At 49.4% G+C, this 13521-nt stretch overlaps 1 long non-coding RNA gene across 1 annotated transcript; it reads right to left on the bottom strand.

Annotated features, from left to right (window-relative positions):
* Window positions 1-3297: 3297 nt before the first annotated feature.
* On the bottom strand, window positions 3298-11344 carry LOC140907872 (uncharacterized). Its single transcript, XR_012157666.1, has 2 exons — window positions 10579-11344; window positions 3298-3975 (listed from the first exon to the last, which is right to left on the bottom strand). It is a non-coding gene; the product is annotated as an uncharacterized lncRNA (long non-coding RNA).
* Window positions 11345-13521: the final 2177 nt, after the last annotated feature.

Raw genomic sequence — 13521 nt, 5'->3', positions numbered from 1 at the left:
AGGCTACTTACCTTTCCCAAGGTGCTTTCTGCAGGTTCTTACCACGCGCTGTTTGTTTCTCAGTAGCATCTAAAAGGCCCAAGTAGGATCTATCTGAGGTACTTCCTAGCCCACATCTGAGCACCTCACACCCTTCAGTATATTGACCCTTACAGAATCCTTCTGGGAGGTAGGTCAGTGCTATTAGCGCCATATTACAGATGGGAAAACCAAAAAATGAAGGGACTCACCCAAGGTTACACAGGAAGTCAGTGGCAGAGCAACAAATTGCACTGGAGTCTTCCCACTCCCAGGCCCGCCACCTCTCTACTGGACCATCTTTCCTGCTATTGGGGCTCATTGTGTCAGGCACACAGAGCAAAAAGTGGTCCCTGCCCCAAAGAGCTCGTCGTCTAAGCTTATGCCCAAATAAATCTTTAAGGTGCCACCAGACTCCTTGTTGGTTTTGTGGATACAGACTAACATGGCTACCCCCGATACTTAAGTACAACCATGGCGCTGTGCAGAAGATGTAAGCCATGGTTAGCCAAGACTCAAGACAGTCTCTACCCCAGTCCTAAAAAGCACAGAGAGCCCATCCTCCACAGCACCCTCACCCGAAACATTGCCGAGGTTCAGCAGTACCCGAGCCTCAGTGGTCACTAGATTTCTGGCTACGTTGACTTCCCCTGCAGTTTTAAATAGACACAATTTTCTTTTTCATTTCATGCCCTAAATGGCTCTGTTGTGTTGCCATGCACCTTTGAACAGCCACACCCCAGAGGTGGCTGCATTTCAGTGGTCGGAGAAGAGGCTACAGTTGCATTAATTTAGATAGAATATATAGGCCAAAGGTATTAACGTAACTTAGTCAGGGGCCAACATTAAGCAGTGTTAAACAGGGTCCATCCGGGGTTTGGTACACAGAGCCCATAGCCTACTTAGCCCCAGGGCAAACACACCATTCAAAATCCTTTTAGCCTTTTATTACAGATACAGAAAAGAAGGGAAAGCAGTTAAAGCACTTGAAATGTAAAGTATTAAATAAATGCTTTCCTTTTAACAACACTTCTTTTTCCCTTTCCCTTTAGCTGGCGAGAATTTTCAAAAGGAAAAAACCGTTTGGCAGTCTTTGCAATGGTACCAAAGATGATAATAACTGTCCTTTGGGGAGAAAGAAAAGCCATTTAGTTGAGAAAAGCTGGAGCTGCTGTTGTTGCTCCAGTCCCGTTTCATCTTCGGTGGTGTTTGGGGTTCAGCTGGAGCAGGTAGGGGTGGTCATGTTATCTGCATCCCACTCTCTCTACCTCGGTCTGGCCAGGACATCTCTCAGGATCAGGGTGATGAAGGCCCAGTCAGGGGTGCTGGAACAATTTGTATAGTGGGGGTGCTGAGAACAATTGAACCAAACTATAAACCCGGTATATGATGGAAACCACTTCAAGCCAGGGGGTGCTGCTGCACCCCCAGCAACCCTAGTTCCAGCACCTATGAGCCCAGGGTCCCAGGAACCTGTGGGGGATGGCAGCTATCATGGTGAAGCTTATTCTTGTAGCCTTCCCAATTTTGCCCCCCAATTCTCTCTCTTTAAAGACCCAAAAAGGGTGTGATGGATGGAATAGCCCCTCCCCTCATTATTTTGTCTGCCAGTTATGCCTGAATCCGATAAACCAATTTTGGTTCATTAGTTTCCAGTTCCACATCTCCTGTTTTTACCAAGCAGGATTTTACCATCGTTCTCAAACCATATCAGTTGGCCTTTTCGTTTAGACTCATTCAGTCTGTTGTCTTTCCGTACCTTTTTCAATCAACATTTGTTGTTGCCGGTTATTGTGGCATCTTACGAACTTCCACATCGTTTTTACAGTTGAGCTCACAATTAGAGTAAATTTGTAGGCCCAGTTATCACAACAGCTTCCATTTGTAAAATGCCTGGGGACTTTTCAAGATGAAAGCAACAATATAAATGCAAACTGATATGTGAATCGTAAAGGGGATATTGTTCTTTCTGAGACTGGGCACAATCCTACCAGGTACGGAGTGCCCTCAACTAGTGCGATAGCCTTCCATAAACTTCTACGGCTGGCAGGTCTGGAAGTCTACACCAGTGCTGTAGAATGGGTGCAAACGACACTACTGGCATAAACTGGTCTCTATCGAATGGCACAATGCAGAGATGGAGCAGCAAGTAAGATAATTGTCTGGCTTTTTTATGGCTCTTGTCCTTGTAGCATTTGAGCCCCTCCCAGCATCCCTGTCAGGAAGGGGATTATTGTTAGCCCTATATTCTGGGTAGGAAACTATGGCCAGGGCAGTGAAGTGACATGCCCAAGGCTGTAGCCATGCTGGGAAATAGACCCCACATCTCCTGATCTATCAGTGCCTTCACTAGGAGACCATCCTTCCTCTCCAGATTCTCCTTATAACTGGAACATGTCATAGAACAGACATCTGTGCAGCACCTATTGGGAAAAAATAATATGTATATATATTCATTGCTCTACACTGAATGAAAAGATCGATGATAAACAGGCAAAATTCGGGGACCAGGACCCACCAGTTTCCATCAGTGGGCTGGATTCCCCTTCCCATGCTTCCATTTTTCCATTTAATGAGAAAATGGGGGACGGGTCCCAGCATCTACGCTGAAAGGCCTGGTGGCTAACAGAAAAGAGCCATTGCACCTTATGGGTGAAGCCTGCTGGATCGAGTGGCTAGTAGTCCACAAGTTCAAGGTAATCCATGTAGGAGTCCTTATGCAGTCAAAGAACAATCATGATCAAAATTTATTGTGTGATGGATCTGCTAAGCAGAGACTATGATCCACATCAGCCCCCTCCCCACTCCACATCCCTTCCTCCTGGCCAGGTGGAAGGACCAGGAAATGACTATCTTACCTTTGGAGAAGCTGCAGCAGCATGGATAGCCAGAAACTGCAAAGACGCACCCTCAGGAAGAGTACCCAGAGCCACACATGGAGCAGGCTGTGACTGCCGGATGTCACAACTGGGTGCAGGTCTGTGTGGGACTTATGGGGAAGCAGCAGTGGCTGGGCAGGGAGCCAGAGCAGAGGGGCCCCAATGAAAGCCGCTGAGGTTGGCCTAAAAAGCCACAAGCTCCTATTTGCTTGAGTGTAACCCTTCTGCCCGTCAGAGTTGGCAGCAACAAGGGCCGGGTTCAATATCTAGGGGTTCCATTCCAATAACACAATGCAAACTGGCTCGAGCCCCCACCCAGTGACCTGGGACAAATATATACCACCCCCGCTGGGCGCCTCCAAGAGGCAATACTTCCCCTCTCGCAAGCACATAGTCTGAGTGTAGCAAAAGTCTTTTAATAACAGAGAGAAACAATGTGGCATTATGTTGGGGAAACACCACCAACCGGATTCATAACACAACCCATGAGCAAAAACAACCCACCCCAGGCAAATTGGGGCATGCCCTTTTCCCTTTGGTTCTTGAGTCCAGCAACCCCAAAAGTCCAATGCCCCAAAAGTCTCTGTCCCTGGTCAGGGCAGCCCCAGAGTTCGAAAGTTTATCGGCGGAGCTTTACCTCCCAACCTGGGTGGAAATGGGACGGGGGTAAGAGGCACCTTACGTGATCTGAAGCTGACCGCCCCATAGCTCCATAGCGGCGCTCCGCTCCGCTCCGCCAGCCGCCCCACAAAACTCCTTCGCGCAGCTGCACTCCGCTCCACCAGCCGCCCCACGAACTCCTTCACTCAGCTGCGCTCCGCTCCGCCAGCCGCCCCACGAACTCCTTCGCTCAGCTCCACGGCCCACAAGCAGCTCCTGCCATCCACACACTGCTCCGTGTCGAACTGCTTCGCCAGCCGGCCCGCAAACTGCTCCACAATATATCTTCAGGCTCCCCCACTACTTAACACAACACTCAGTGATTTCAGCGCTTAGGTGAATTCAGCTTATAATAGGGGAGCCCCAGTGCTGGTGCACTGTCAGCCCAAAGTGAGCTCAGCAGCCTGTAACTAGACTTCTAATGAAATCAAAATTAGCTCTGATATTCCACAGTGGAGAGAGGAGGAAGTGCAATTAGCATGTAAGGCCCTCACCAAGGGGCCCATGCCACCAAGTATTAATACTTGTCCCCAGCCTCTCTCCATTCACACAGTTTTGGAACCCATGACCCTTGCCTAGCGAGTGCTACTTAGATGATGGTGAATCCCTCCATCGTAACAAAAGGCCACGTACAGTTCCAAGCACAGTTCCCATAATCAGGGTAATAACAATTTATTCTTCCTGCCCCAATAACAGAGACACTGGGGATCCCACAGCAGCCAAAGTGACCATTTGGGCAGCTATGGTCTCATTCTAGGCGTGGTGGGTGTGCCTATGCAAATGAGATCGGCCCCTGAAATTCTTTTCCACAACTTGCCACACCTCACCACCAGATGTCAGGGTGGAGCTCATCCTGACACTGCTTACATCCTCCCCCCAGCCGAGACTTTGTCGTCCCGACAAATCACACTCCCTTTATACCAACTCATTGGTTTCCTCCAAAGGGCCTCAGGAAGCCCACTTTAGCTTCCACAAGCCTGTGTGCTAAATGTATTGGCTCCTCACTAGTCACCCCAGGTGCATCATAAGTTAACCGTTTCACTGGTCTTATCACCCTGTCTCGTCTATTGAGAATCTCTGTTGCCGAAGTAAGGGGAACATCCTCTTGAGTGACGGATGGAGAGGCTTCCCTGGAGGGTCCCTCGGCTACTGGCGTAGGCCCCTGCACTCCTAGTTCTAACGCTGGAGGGTCCAAGGTGCCCAGGACATCCTCTACCTGTCTGTCCCCATTGTCCAATAAGCTGTGTGTGTCATCACAGGGGGGTCTCATCAGCAGCACCGGGGTATCAGAAAGGGGCCTAAATAGTTCCGCCATTGGGTTTAGGGCGGAAGAGGGAAAACTCTCGTTTGGTTCAGCTGATCGAGACTGAAATCTTGTCTCCATCCCAGGATACACCAGGGTTGTGTCTTCCTCCTCAGACTCACTCTCAGATGTGCAGAATAGGGGTAAGTTAGCTGCAGGGGGCCCACTGTCTGTGTTGGATGGCGGCTTTGGTCTAGCACCTCTGTTCTGCCCGGCGGCCCTGCCGTGGCCCATCTCACAAGGGGTGCTTACCAATTCCCCCACAGGGAGCAAAAGGTTTCTATGCACCGTCTTTATTTGCCCTGGACCGTCTTCAGGTTTGATCTTGTAGACCGGCAGATCTCCCAGCTTTTCCATCACCAGGTAAGGTATTGCCTTCCATCTGTCAGCTATCTTGTGTTTGCCAGCAATACCCAAATTTCGCAGCAGGACTCTGTCCCCCGGCTGGAGCTCCTGCGAACGCACTCTAGCATCATATCGATGTTTGTTGCGGTCTGCGTTCTTCCGAGCCGCAGCGGTAGCTAAGCGATAAGCATCCCGCAGCTTTTCTTTTAGTCGGGATACATATTGCTGATGAGTTTCATAGCTATCTCCATCCTCTGATACACCAAAGCACAAGTCTATGGGTAATCTTGGTTCTCGCCCAAACATCAAGAGATATGGGGTGACTCCCGTAGCATCGTTCTTTGTGGCATTGTAGGCATGCACCAGAAATGCGACATGCTGGCTCCAGGTTGCCTTCTGCTCTGGTCGCAAAGTTCCCAACATATCTAATAGGGTTCGATTGAACCTCTCTGGCTGAGGATCACCTTGGGGGTGATAAGGCGTTGTCCTAGACTTTTTAATTCCTGCTATCTTCAGCACCTCCTTCAGAAGGTGACTCTCAAAATCCCGCCCCTGATCAGAGTGTATCCGAGCCGGGAATCCATAGACTGAGAAATATTTGTCCCACAATACTCGAGCAACGGTGGTGGCCCTCTGATCACGTGTGGGATATGCTTGTGCATACCGTGTAAAATGGTCAGTCACTACTAGAATGTTTCCAACATTCCTCTTGTCTACCTCTACAGACAAGAAATCAATGCATACCAACTCCAAAGGTTTGTTGCTGGTGATGTTCTTGAGATATGCAGCCCTCGTGGGCAGAGTTTTCCTTTGAACACATCGAGCGCAAGTCTCACATTTCCTGCGAACATCTTCAGCCATTCGGGGCCAATAGAACCTACTACGAATAAGTTCCAGGGTCCTCTCCATCCCTAAATGCCCAAAGTCATCATGCAGGGCCCTCATGGCCAGGGCTCTGTACTTTTTTGGCAGTACTAGTTGTGCTCGTTGTTTTTGTAAAGGGTCAGTGGTCATTCGGTGTAGCACTCCCTGAATCAGTTTTAGTTTGGTCCATTCTCTCAATAGTAGTTTACCCTCCGGGTTAGGTGGGACAACCGCAGTTGGGCTTCGCCCCTCCCTTTTGGCAAGTAGTGTATCACGAATGTCAATATCTTGCCGCTGGGCTTCTTGCCAGTCAGCCGCATTGAGCATGGGCAAAGGAGATTGGTCTAATGCAATATAGTTCACCGAAGCAGAAGGCATGCATTCAGGGGGCAGGCCCAAAGCTTCTGCAACACATCCCTGAAAGTCTTCACGGGCCTCTGGCTCTCGGCGACTCACACTGCAAATAGCTCTCACTCCATCTGTGGGTATCACAGCAACTTCTGGAGCCTGCGGACGCCTGGACAATGCATCTGCATCTACATTGCTTCTCCCTGATCGGTACTGAATGCTGAACTCATAGCTAGCCAAGGCGGCCACCCATCTCTGCCCTGTAGCATCCAGCTTAGCACTTGTTAACACATAAGTCAGTGGATTGTTGTCTGTCCACACCTGGAACTGAGCACCATACAAGTAGTCTCGAAATTTCTCAGTGATGGCCCATTTCAAGGCCAAAAACTCCAGCTTGTGGGTGGGATAGCGAGTTTCACTATCAGACAATCCTCGGCTGGCAAAGGCTACAGGTTTACATTTGCCTTCCACTTCCTGGTACAGGACTGCTCCCAGACCCTCCAAACTGGCATCAGTATGCAGGATAAATGGTTTGCTTGGGTCAGCAAAAACTAGGACTGGAGCATGAGTTAGGCAAGTAATGATTTCTTGAAAAGCCCTTTCACATCTCTCATCCCACCGTGGCCCAAATGGTGCAAAGGGGCCATTGTGTCTCTGCACAGGAGGCTTTGGGGACCTCCCCTTATTCTTGGACTTAGATTTGTTCTTGCTGGACTGATGTCCCCTGGTAAGATCATTCAGAGGCTTTACAATCGTAGCATAGTTTTTCACAAATCTGCGGTAGTAGCCACTAAATCCAAGGAAGGTCTTGAGTTCTCTGTAGTTACTTGGACGTGGCCATGTAGTGAGTGCTTCTATTTTATCAGGATCAGTACTCACACCTTCTTGGGACACAATGTGACCCACGTACTTCACTGAGGTTCTGCAGAACTGGCATTTGTCAATTGAAAGCTTCAGACCATAATCCTCCAACCTATCAAGCACTTTAAGAAGTCTTTCTTCATGCTCCTCTAAGGTTCTTCCAAACACAATCAGGTCATCCAAATAAACTAACACTTGCAGTAAATTCATGTCTCCCACAACTTTCTCCATGAGACGTTGAAAGGTGGCAGGTGCTCCAGAAATCCCTTGGGGCATGCGTTCGAACTGATAAAACCCTAATGGGCAGATGAAGGCTGTCTTCTCCTTATCTTCTTCTCCCAGAGGGATCTGGTAGTATCCACTTCGAAGATCCAACACAGAGAACCACTGGCTTCCCAGCAAACAGTCTAAGGCGTCTTGCACTCGAGGCATAGTGTACTGGTCGACCACCGTACGGCTGTTTAGGGTGCGGTAGTCAATACACATCCGGATTTTCCCATTCTTTTTGCGGACTACCACGATGGGTGAGGCGTATGGGCTGCGGGACTCTGTAATGATGCCATTCGCAGCCAGCTCCTGAAGATGATGTCGCACATCTTCCATCTCAGAGAGAGCAATCTTCCTAGATCTCTCCCTGAAAGGTCGAGAGTCATGTAGTCTGATATTGTGCTCTACTCCTTTTGCACATCCCACATCCCACTCATGCAGTGAGAACACCTTGGATCTTTCACAAAGTTTCTTCCTCAGGCGATCTTTCCAGTCCTCGGACACTGGTGAATCTCCAAAGTCAAACTTTGCTGGGTCTATTGCCGGAACTGGAGTTTCATACTGGGGTTTTACAATCGACTCAGGCTCAAAGAGGTCTGCTATCTTTTGTCCTTGCTTCACAAAAATATCACGACTCGTTTCATTAGCAATCAGTATAGTCACCCTTTCCTGGGCTTCAGCAGGTAGGGTTATGACTCCACTGGGGACCAGCACTCCTTCAGGGAGCTCTCCTCCCATCGGCTGCTCTATCATTGCTAACGTCCCTTTACTGCCTTTCAGACAGGTACTCATGACAAGCACTTCTTGCTCCGTCCTTGCAGGCACTACTAAGGGGGTTGTGCCCGCGTACTTCAGTGCCCCAAGCGGTAGCTCAGATGTGTCCCTTTTAGCGCTCTCAATTTTCCTATAGGCTTCAGCACAAAGCGTATGGATCATCAGGGTATTCAGGTACTGGTCCCCAGCCCGCCTTCTGCAGTAATCTGCGAGTACCTTGAAGAGACTGGAGTTGGTCCCTATCAGCACAGACACATCAGAAGTCCCTTTAGGGTCAGGGCATATTAAGGCAGCTGTGTCTACCTCTTCTCTCACCCCAGCAACCTCCTCTGGGAATTCCAGGTGCACTATGACATACCCTTGATAGGGGTATTCATCCATGCTGAGGCCACATAGGCCAAGGCCAGTCAGTGGCTGTATAGGCAGGTGCCTAAGCATCTGTTGGTAGAATGACTGAAATATAATAGTCACTTGAGATCCAGTGTCAAGCACTGCTTTACACTCCACCCCTTCGATCCTCACCATGACCTCTGCTCGAGGCCCTATCAGTCCTGCAGGGATCCCAGCTGGACAGTCTTTTCTGGGGGAATCTTCAAATCCTGCAGACCTGGGGGGTCCCCGTCCCCAGACCCTCTGGCAGCTACCGGATCTCTCCCAACTGATCCTCAGCTTTCCATACACTAAGGAGGGGTTTTCTTCATTACGGCACTTGGCAGCACTGTGTCCATCCTGACCACATCGGTAGCAGAAGAATTGACCTTTCCCCCTTCGCCTGGGGGGGATGGTGGCTCTAAGTGCGGGCTTCTCAATCGCCACAGTTTGAGGCTTCTTATTCCTAGAAGTCTTAACTCGGTCAACGGTACTTTGCAGCTCAGCTATCCATTCCGTCAGGACCTGTATTTGTTGGGCAAGTTCCTCTCTGGTGCTCACCATCAGTACACTGGCCATTTGCAGTGGTGTTGTGCTGGCTGGCTCCGATGTTTGGGCTTCCCAAAACTCACTGGCAGCCTGCCTTTCTTCCTCCTCTCGGACCTCTTTTATCAGCTGGGAGTAACTTGGGGGATGTTCCCGTCGTTCTCTTAGCCGGAGATGAAGTAGAATCGGGTTCTGATACTGAGTTCCTCTTACAATTTGAGCCAGTCTGGTCTGATCCATCTGCTCAGCAGTCACTGCTCCCCTCATGACAGCTCTCTGAAGCAGTCTCTCCAGTCTCTGTATGTAGGCTGAAGCCTTCTCGCCCTTTTGTTGTCGGGAATTAAGGAACTTACAGTAGCTGTCTTCAGGGCCCTCTACGCTCCCAAAGTTGTGTTCAAGGGCCTCTAGGCAGTCCTTCACACTGACCCCAGGGTCAATGAGCTTCAGGGTGCGAATCACATCTAATGCTGGGCCGCCAAGGCTCTCTATAAGGCATCTTCGCTTTTCTGCATCTGGTACGGCCCACTCTTGCAGCATTTCAGTGGTATGCTCTAACCAGGGTTCAAACTCCTCCTCCCCAGCAAATAATCTTAACTTACGACAAGAGTCTGACTCAGCATGGGGCAGCACAACCTTTTCCAATATTTGCCCCAGAGCTTTTGTCCAATCATCAGCCGAGGCTGCAGCCTCCGAGCTAGAAGCTGCTGAGCCAGGGCCCAACAAACCTGACATATTAGCCATTATACAAACAGTAATTTCCTCAAAATATAAGCACAAACAAAAAAAATATATAAATTGTTTCCCAATGTAGTGGATCACTCAACAGGTGCTTGCGAGGGGTACTGACCCAGGCGATCCCGGACGAGCCCCCAAAAATGTAACCCTTCTGCCCGTCAGAGTTGGCAGCAACAAGGGCCGGGTTCAATATCTAGGGGTTCCATTCCAATAACACAATGCAAACTGGCTCGAGCCCCCACCCAGTGACCTGGGACAAATATATACCACCCCCGCTGGGCGCCTCCAAGAGGCAATACTTCCCCTCTCGCAAGCACATAGTCTGAGTGTAGCAAAAGTCTTTTAATAACAGAGAGAAACAATGTGGCATTATGTTGGGGAAACACCACCAACCGGATTCATAACACAACCCATGAGCAAAAACAACCCACCCCAGGCAAATTGGGGCATGCCCTTTTCCCTTTGGTTCTTGAGTCCAGCAACCCCAAAAGTCCAATGCCCCAAAAGTCTCTGTCCCTGGTCAGGGCAGCCCCAGAGTTCGAAAGTTTATCGGCGGAGCTTTACCTCCCAACCTGGGTGGAAATGGGACGGGGGTAAGAGGCACCTTACGTGATCTGAAGCTGACCGCCCCATAGCTCCATAGCGGCGCTCCGCTCCGCTCCGCCAGCCGCCCCACAAAACTCCTTCGCGCAGCTGCACTCCGCTCCACCAGCCGCCCCACGAACTCCTTCACTCAGCTGCGCTCCGCTCCGCCAGCCGCCCCACGAACTCCTTCGCTCAGCTCCACGGCCCACAAGCAGCTCCTGCCATCCACACACTGCTCCGTGTCGAACTGCTTCGCCAGCCGGCCCGCAAACTGCTCCACAATATATCTTCAGGCTCCCCCACTACTTAACACAACACTCAGTGATTTCAGCGCTTAGGTGAATTCAGCTTATAATAGGGGAGCCCCAGTGCTGGTGCACTGTCAGCCCAAAGTGAGCTCAGCAGCCTGTAACTAGACTTCTAATGAAATCAAAATTAGCTCTGATATTCCACAGTGGAGAGAGGAGGAAGTGCAATTAGCATGTAAGGCCCTCACCAAGGGGCCCATGCCACCAAGTATTAATACTTGTCCCCAGCCTCTCTCCATTCACACAGTTTTGGAACCCATGACCCTTGCCTAGCGAGTGCTACTTAGATGATGGTGAATCCCTCCATCGTAACAAAAGGCCACGTACAGTTCCAAGCACAGTTCCCATAATCAGGGTAATAACAATTTATTCTTCCTGCCCCAATAACAGAGACACTGGGGATCCCACAGCAGCCAAAGTGACCATTTGGGCAGCTATGGTCTCATTCTAGGCGTGGTGGGTGTGCCTATGCAAATGAGATCGGCCCCTGAAATTCTTTTCCACAACTTGCCACACCTCACCACCAGATGTCAGGGTGGAGCTCATCCTGACACTGCTTACATGAGTAAAGACTGGACTGCAGAGGGCACCCCAGGCATTGGGCCCGAAGCATCCTGACTCTAGACAGGACTGTTCTAGGGGTCCAAACAAGAGCTGCTATTTCTCACTTTGAACTCTACCTGTTTAACCCTCTGTACCTGGGCTGTCTGCAACCTTTCCTCTCCTGCTACCCCAACAATCATTTCTCTGAATTTCTAACGCCGTTGCCAGGGGATATAGCTGTTGTTTGTATACATACGATTCACACTGAATTCTGTCTGGAGACAAACATCAACTTCCCACCCCTCCCTTTCTTTAACCATTAATTGGAGAAGAGTCACTTGGGCAGCTACTTTCCAAGAAAAAACATCTTGCCGTGAAAGCTCCGGATTGGGACACCAGGCACCTGGGTTCTTTCCTTTGTTCTGCCAGAGACTTCCTGGGTGACCTGCAGTAAACCACAAACAGCTCTCAGAGTCTTAATGTTCAGCTGTTTTGAAGGGGTTGGCAGCTTTCTACCAATCCACCTCCAGTCCTTTAGGTGCAGTCTGTGCTCTCTGCCCTCATCTGGCTTATTTCCCCTTGGTAAGGTCCACCTGGCCCTAAATTCAGAGGACGCATCCTTTGGGTCAGAGCCTGGGAGAGCGCCATACTCTCCTAATCTTCAGCAGCACAACCAGAAAGCCTCCTTGTGGCACCGCTGGCCTTTTAATTGGACACTGAAGTGGAGATAGCCCAGAATGCACTGTCGCATTAGGAAGTGGCCCGTCAGCCTCAGAAAGCTATGGCATGTGCCCAGCTGACATGAATAGTTAGCCTGAGTGTTCAAGAACAGACAAAGTTGGAACTCCAGCAAAATGCTGAACAGACCCAATTAAACAAGCTGAACGTGCCAGTAAGGTTTCTTGAAACCAGAAAGGCAAAGCTTAGCTCTAGGACTGAATCCCACCAAAATCCAGGAGACATCCAGATTTGGCCCATTATACAAGAAAGAGGCCAGCTGTCAAGTCTGGAGGCAGATCCAAACTTCAGAGTTCAGGGATTCCCTGATTTGGGTTGGGGCTCATCTCTAGTCGAGACTTGTGTGAGCTGAAAACGACAGGATTCACACAGCCTGAGTCGTGAGACTTAATAATTAATGTTGTAAAGCACTTGGAGATGCTTGGGTGAAAGGAGCTATAGAACTGCAAAATATTATAAGCATTAAAAACAAGGTGTTTGTCACTCCCAGGTAAATGATGTGAAGGAAGATGGCAGCCTGCCACAGAAATGTTCCTGATGATCATATGGCGCTCAGGTTCACAAAGGGATTAATAACTCAAGCTTGTTCCAACACAAACACTGAAAGCTTGCATGCTTCAAATCATTTAACACCCCATTTGGGGTTTGAAAGACCATGGCAGACAGGTGTGTGCTGGAATTATTTTAAATGGACATGGCATCTTTGTGAGCTATTCCAGCAGGGAGGCCAAAGACTGGGCAGGCCTGGAAATTAACTGCCCCTCCCAGGTTTACGAGTGCTTCCTCTGGAGCAGGGGTGAAGCACAAGGACAGGCAGTGTGAGGAAGCCTGGGCTGTCCCTGTTTCATGGTCATCAGCTGAATAACCCTCTCCTGAGCTCATTAGAAGAAATGGGTACTGCTAGACTCTTCTGGCTGGGAGCAATGAGAGATGTTACAATGATAACATGCAGAAGATCAGCCTGTTTCCTGCGTATTGCAGAGAAGCACGTTTTCCCTTTGAATTATATCTCTGTTGGAGGACATACATAGATTTTAAGGCCAGAAGAGAGCATTCAGACCATCTACCCTGATCTTCGGTAAATCACAGGACAGAAAATATCACCAGGTACTTCCTGCATTAAACCTAATACTTGCTGTTGAGCTACAGCATATCTATAGGGCCTGATCAGTTTATGAATAGGACTATATAACGGAGTTGCCTGGTGGGGGGACTGGTCTCATTGACCCAGAAGGTCCCTTCCAGTCCTTTGTTCCTATGTTTGTTCACTGAAATGGTTAATGGTGGCCAGATACTTGACACAATTAATATTAACAACAGTGGGGAAGGAACTCAAGCCAAACTAGGGACAGAACAGATTAAAGAATATTTAAATAAA

Source organism: Lepidochelys kempii, chromosome 2 (genome assembly GCF_965140265.1).
Source record: "Lepidochelys kempii isolate rLepKem1 chromosome 2, rLepKem1.hap2, whole genome shotgun sequence".
NCBI lineage: Eukaryota > Metazoa > Chordata > Testudines > Cheloniidae > Lepidochelys > Lepidochelys kempii.
This window is presented reverse-complemented; position numbering and strand designations above follow the sequence as displayed.